Raw genomic sequence first — 7,636 nt, 5'->3', positions numbered from 1 at the left:
GTTACAGTCTTTGTTGTGTCTTGCATTATTGTTGGGTTTTAATTTTTTTTCTTTGTGTGAAGCACAATGTAACTTGGTGTTGAATAAAGATATTATAATTATTGTGTATGTTGATGATGTTAACTCATTTCAGGATGCCCACTGTAAAGACTTTTGCTGTGTTTCTGTATGTCATAAGCAATCTCCTATTTACGTATGTGATGGATTCATGTTCCCACGTGTATATTACAAATGAGGGATCCCAGCCCACTGGCCTTTGAGCTCATTGTAATAATTTACCTGAATGAGTTTATGATGTTGTTCATCATGGCTGAAAGATTAAACCTTGTTGAATCATAAAGTTGAAGCATACACACGCCTGAGTCTACAATGAAGCTGTCATTGGTGTTTATTTAACTCCATGGTCCATGGTTAGGCACATATCCTGTGCTTTTTACAAAAGTGTCTTTCCAATGTTGGACCTCAGCGTGACATCATGAGTTTTAACTTTTTATATAATATTATGACATGATTTATACACACACAAGTGAGTCAGGTTAAGTTTCAATACAATTTATGGATCACAGATATCAGTGCTTTGTCAAGAATATTTAGAGACCAAATAGCTAAGTGACTTTGAGAATAACAAGTGTGTTTCTTTTCTTTAGCAATGAGCGGTTTATTTTGGTACTGAAGTCTTAATATGAAATTGAACAAATGTATAAGAGACTGAGGTTAGGCAAACAAATCACAGGTCAGATTTGGTCACATGTAATCATTAAAGATTTGATTTTATGACCCAGACTTCTGATTTTGTAAAGCATTTTATGTGTGAGAACTTTTTATGTTTAATGATAGTGGAACAGGATGTGAACCAAGAGAAAAATCTGTACTTGGAAAACAATATATCTCCTGCTTGTGGCTATAACCAAAACCCACAACTATGTTTTCTCTGGAGTTATGAGGAAAAACAATACAAACTGTCCAAAGCACATGACACAATCCTGTACAAATGCCACATCCTTGTAAATAACCGTCTGATTTTAGTTCCGATTTACTGAATGATTTTTTCACTTACTAATGACACAATTTTGCTCTGGTTAAAAATAAACCTGCAGATGTGGGCAAGTTTTTTCTGTTCAAGTTTAATCTTGCTCCACGGTTCATTCCTTGTTCCTAGTACCAAAATTGCTGAAAGCTGCCAAACTTTTCCACGCTGTCTAAGACTCCGGGGCTTTTTCCACATCTTGGAAAGCACGTTCAGGCACAGCAGGCTTTATTTCAGTAAGAAATAGACTGTTCTATTTTTAGTAATAGCCAAACAAAATGAGCCATGCTGCAGATTCAGATCAGAAACACGGACACAAACACAGAGAATACACTCCTTTTATCTTAAAAAAATGCGCCCGGAAGTGAGTATGAAACAGTGGCCTTAAATTCTTAAGCTCTGCAGCTTTGGTAGGGTACAAACTGACCGATCTTTCAATATAGCAGTGCCACGTCAGGTTACCATGTGACGTGACCGTTTTTAGTTCACTTTCACTTTTGGTTAAACAATAGTTACCAGGTAATGATGATGAAACTGCTGACTCTTACAGTAGCCAGACACAGAGAGTGAGAGAGAGAGAGAGAGTGGTTACTGTGAAAACAAAGAAGAGATGTGTATTGCAAAATGGAAACTCTTTTTATTAGTTTCATCCCAACAAGTGATCAGTGCCAAAGCTTACAGGAAGTAGCTACACTGTACATTCCCTGGAATCGTTATACATTGATCTATCACATCGGTTTTTTTTTGTTTTTTTTCACATATGAAACTGCTGTAGCTCTTTTGTGTGAACGTTTCGGCTCATTTTGTGACCATTTAAATGATCACTGATACTTATCTTATAATTGGGTATAATTTGAAGAATACAAATGCAAAGTTCCTCATTTTAAAACATGATTTCTGTGTACAGTTTGTATAAAATATTTTATTTTTGATATAGTAGAAATCAAAACACTCAAAAACCAACCAGTACAATAAAAACCCTGAACATGACATTGTTTGTAAGGTTGGATGAGATGGTAAACCTACCTATATTATGGCTTGACAGGGGTACAATACAACTTGTGTATCATAGCTTAACTAGAAAAGTATATACAAAGAACATCAACCTCAGATCAACACTTGGTTTGTGCTTTACAGCTATAGACATACTTAAAAACAACACAAATACACAAACATGTCCGTGTGACATATTAATACATTACAAAGTAATGTGCACGCTGTGAGTGCAGATACAATCAAATGGGTGAAATATTTCACTTCATTCATCTCCTCTCTGGTCTTTACCCTGAGCTGTCTGTGTGTCAGTGTGATTGCAGCATCAAACCTGTCTGACATGTGTTTAACTCTGCGGGAGCACCAGATCAAGAAACAGAAGATAATGTCAGGTGACATGTTAGTCACATAAAAAAAAAAGGGGGGGGGGTGCATTTTCACTGTCATTGTTGTGGTTAAACAGTCTGGTAATCCAAGTGAGTTAAACACAGTTTCAGGTGTGTTTGGTAGCCACGCAGCACAGAGAAAGTTTATGAGACTCAGATTGGAGCTTCACAGGAGCATAACTGCACCAAAAACAAATACATTCATTTGGTACTACACAACTTGGCACTGTTAAAGTTAAATAAAGTACTTAAGATTATGGTATAGTATCTCTCTAGTTATATAAAATAAATCAAGAAGGCACCTGAGGAGTGTGGAAGCTTTAAAAACCCCTTCACAAGGGTGTTGGTACGTTATTTGGGCTAACGTCCAGTTTAGTTCTCACTCAACTTTGACAAATTATACATTGTTCAAATGCATAAAGCCCCGTGATTTTACCTGTGTAAACCACTTTAAGATCCCAGTATCACTGCAATAAAAGTTGATCATTTTGTAGAGGGAGTGCATACAAAACAGAATGGTAAATTTAAAAAAAAAAGAAGCTTTGTAGCTTTGTAAAGGTGGTTCAGTACTGCGCAGATAAATTGGGATTTTTAGCTCAAAAAAGGCTACCTTTTAAAAGGTCATGTATCATGGCCGTAATCAAAAAGTAGAGCTGAATCGATCAGTCGATTAATCGATGCGGTGATCGTCAGAAAACTAATAAGCCGTTTTTTCAAGAAAAAACACAATTCTTCACTATTTTCTGATGTCTTATGCACCTGACAATTAAATGGTAATCAAGAAAATATATGGCTGATTATGAAAACAATATTCAGTTGCAGCCTAAATAAAAAGGATTCAAGTAAAGTAACCGCATGTGTCCTTGTGCACAAAAAAGGGGGGGTTCTTGTCAAAGAGATAACTTCTTGGTTTAGTTTTTCATATTTACAGAATGAGCTTGTCAATCCCCACCACCACCACCAAAATCAAATCATGTTCTTACACCCATGACCATGTTGTAGCTGGCAGTCAAACTAGCAGTGACACAGCTCCTATGGTCGAGGTAATAAGGAGAGAAAAAAAAAAAGTCAAAAAAGTCTGTCAACATGAGTCATGCCATTGGTGTGAGACCTGCTTAGTGTGTCTGTTCTCACAGCGGCGCATGAACACAAGTGCTGAGGTCCCTTTTTCATTCCAGTCAGCTTTGTCTTCTTCTTAAAGGAGCGTTTGTGGCCCCCTTATCAAAAGAAACACCGTCCCCCCAGCAGATAGCTCAGGCCCATAGTCAGCTCCTTAATCTTGAACCCATCATTGGCATAGAAGTGCAGACTTGCCTGGTCCTTGGCCTTGAGGTAGGCTATACTGTGGAGCCTGCTGCAGTCATCTTCTGAAGTTCGCAGGTCGAAAGAGCTGACAAGAATTTCTTTCACTTGCAGCTCCAGCTTCCCAGTGGCATTCTTACCGGCCAGGCTCTTGTAACACACCTCTATATGCACAATGTAGGGTCCAGTGCAGTTGACGTAGATCTTGTCATTCTGCTTGTCAGCCAGACTCATCATATTCATGCTGTGAGTGTGATTGAACCGCAGCGTTTCATTGACTGAGATGCCTGGAGGGTGAAAGGAGGAATGTGAGACAGAAAGGATAAAGTGATAGAGAGTGAGGAAACACACTTGTTTAACATATTGTGAAACTTCAAAATGTCAGTATTTGACAAAAAGATAAAGGTCAGAACAGGAAGAAACATTTTTTTTTCGTTACTCACTTGAAATGGCACCAAACTGTATGTGTATATTATCCCCAGAAGCCTGTTAAGAAAAAAAAAATAAACACAAACTAAAAAATTGGTAGCTTTGTTTATTGGCCTTCCATCTTTCCTGATCTTAGTTGGCCTTCACTGCCATTATGACATTATAAATGTCACTCAGTACCTTTTGAAAGGTCACACAGATCTGCGCTGTGATCCCTTGATGTTTGACTCTGGGAAGCACAAAGCTTGTTTATTTGACACGGGGGTTAAGTGACATGGTGTGAAAATAGGCAGGCTGATTGAAACTAGGGAAAGTCTCACAGTGCGATGATTAATAACTGTAGTGAGAGTATCATTGCAGCTATAAACACCAAAGCCGGAATGTAGAACACATGTTAGTCATTAAAATAATCATTATACAGTAACTTTGAATAAAGGTCTATGTAGATTATCAGTCATCCAGGTCATAGGATATCTGGAGAACCACTGCATAGCCAGTCCTGCTGCCTCTGACTTTCAAATAGCTTCACTGAAACCACAAGTTGCTTATTTGAAGATAGTCAGTTACTTTCATATGATCCCACTGAAAAGACCCATGTGGCATCTCGTCAGTAACTGTCTGAATATGACCTTACTGTACTGCACCAGCTTGTCCCTCTCCAATCTAGTGATGCTCTCCGCAGTAATGACCATCAGTTCTATATGAGGGAGCTTTCTCCCCGGGGGGAAGGAGGTTCATGCTAACCTAAAATGTAATCTCTACCTGATTGTGGCTCAACGGCACAACTGAATTAGTAAGCGATGAGCATAGAGTAAGTGTTGTAATGACAAAATTAATTAATCTACCCATCTCAGTGAAAGTGATCTCACTAAAGGGTGAGAAACTACTTATTACGGAAACATCATCCCTCACCATAACTTTCCAGCCTTGTTATCAATTGGTAATTGTGAATTTTACCAAAGTAAGAAGGTGTTCCAATATCAAAACGCAGTCAAAACACAGGGTGGTCTCTGCCACTGTAGTCTCATTTTAAAATTGCATTGCTGTTTATGCAGTCTGGAGCCTCCTGTCCCCTGCGAGTGCATGCACGACCCAAGCACTTCCTCACGCACAGTATGAATGAAAAGCTGCACTGAGGGGGAAGTTCCCATGCTATGAATTTTTTTTTAAAAGATGCGTGCTGATAAAGTTTGTCTGAAGTTTTAATTAATTTGAGCACGAGCAGAGGAAGTGGTCTGGATGTATCTATCTGTGGGATGCTCGACTTTTGAGATGAACTTGTTCAAGTTGTGTGTAGAGGAAGTAAATCTACCCTGACCCAACAGCAGAGATGTATTTGATCAACTTTATCAGTGTTACACAGACCTTTTCAAATGCTAGCTTTACATGATACAAGTTGCATTAAACTGATGTAAGAAAAACTTTTTTTTCCCCTTTTAAACATTCAAAGTAAACTGCATGTTCATAATGACAACTGGCCTGAGCGCATCACTGCCCATCACCTCCTCTCTGGGTATTAGGCTACGTTAAGCTCCACTCCCAGTTTACTCACCCGCTCCTGAACGCCCTGGTAAACGTAAAAAGTGACGACCAGGCACGCGGCCACCAGCAGATTCTGCACGGCGACGACTACCGCGAGCTTCCTCGCGCGCCACTCTCGGTGGACCACGCGACCTCCCTCAGCATCCATCCTCCTCCGGTCAATCAGTGCTCTGAGCGCCCTGCAGGAGCTCCGCGAGGCTTTTAACGCGAGTGGGCAAGGTGAAAGGAGGGGAGTGACTGGAAAGAAAGCGCTGATGATCTACACTTTATTTTGTTTGTGCCTATGCGTGGGTGGGGGGGTTGCGACACACACACACACACACACACACAAACACACTCAAGAACATACACACACACACACACACACAGACAGGACGACAGAGAAGCAGGAGTGAAACCAGCGCACCGGGAGCTGATTGGCTGACAGCGACAAACTTACTGTGATGATGGGACACGAACCGAGCAGTGAAACCTCCCACATCATGAACGCTTCAATCACAGTGATGTTCCCATAACATTCATCAGGGGGTGTAGGGACATATTTGAACTCTAGCTTGTTTCTAGGAAACCAAAGATAACGTGCTCATGTGACTATACATGTTTGGGTTTTTTTGGTTTGTTTTTTGTTTTTTTATTAATCCCTTACTGCAGTCACACCGTGATCGATGAAGTTAAAGAATCAAAGAGATTTTGATTTCTCATTTTAACGTTTAACTACAGTTTTGTTTGGTTTGAAGTTTATTGCATGCAAATTTCTTTTAAAGAATAGTGGGACATTTTGGAAAACACAGTTATTCAACTTGATGCCAAGAGCTGGATTAGATGATTGGTAGCACTCACATTGGCCTGTACGCTAAATACGAAGCTAGAGCTAGTAGCCGTGTAGCTTAGCTTAGCATAAAGGGGGGAACAGCTAGCCTGGCTCGGAGTGAATGTAAAACCCTGCACAAAAACCGCAAGGTGTAGTTGATACTTTGCTACTTGTAGGGATTAAACACAAAAATTATAATGTTTTAATTGGTGAGTTTTAGATGAGCTGGTCAACAGATTTAGGACCGAGCCAGGCTGTTTTCCCGTTTCTACTCATTGTGCTAAAATAACAGACAGCTGGCGGTTGCTACATGTTTAGCATACAAACATGAGAGTGGTACCGAGCTTCTCATCCAACTGTCCATGAGAAAGCGAATAAGTGTGTTTCCCAAAATGTCAAGAAGTTTCTTTAGGAAGTTTTAATGTTCAAGGGATTAAAACAACACTCCCTTTCAGTTTATATTAATCGGTTAATCAAATTACCACAAACTAATCGCCATACAGGGAACCCTTGGACCTTTGGGGGCCCCTGAGGGTCTGGAGCAGTTAATCGGTCTGTAATCCTTTATTGCATTAGTCTGTCATCACAACGCCACACATGTTCAGTTTAGCCCTTATCAATGTGAGTCCAGCTGAGTCAAAGGGAGACTTTTTTTTTTTTTGGCAAGTCACACTATTTTTTTTTTGTCTTGTCAAAATCTGAATTTTTTCCAGATTGCCATATCAAGTGTCATTTCATCACTTTCAACAGTGTGTAATGCCAGTGTGTATGTGATACTTATAGTGAGTCAACATTCATGTCACTTTATACTTGGTTTTATCTTCAATATCTTCCCAAGCACACAGGTGTTGATACTGCTCTAATAGGTGATAGGACTTCTGAGTGTTTGTCATAATCATAGGGGAGTTTGCCGTGGGCTTTAACACACTGTCCATCCCAAATGGTATCTATGACATTATCTTAGAGGGACATCTAGTGTGTTGGGTATTTTTGGTGTACTTTTTTTCCACTTTATGGTCACTGCAAACACAAGTAGAAAAAAAAATCCTACTCAAGAGATCGAAGAAAGGGGAGAAAGTCACTCATAAGTGATGAAATCTGAATGTTGTATGACATGATGCCAGCTACAGACAAACATGACATAAT

The sequence above is a fragment of the Xiphias gladius genome, chromosome 6, assembly GCF_016859285.1.
Source record: "Xiphias gladius isolate SHS-SW01 ecotype Sanya breed wild chromosome 6, ASM1685928v1, whole genome shotgun sequence".
NCBI classification, from domain to species: Eukaryota; Metazoa; Chordata; class Actinopteri; order Istiophoriformes; family Xiphiidae; genus Xiphias; species Xiphias gladius.
Note: the sequence above shows the minus strand (reverse complement) of the source record.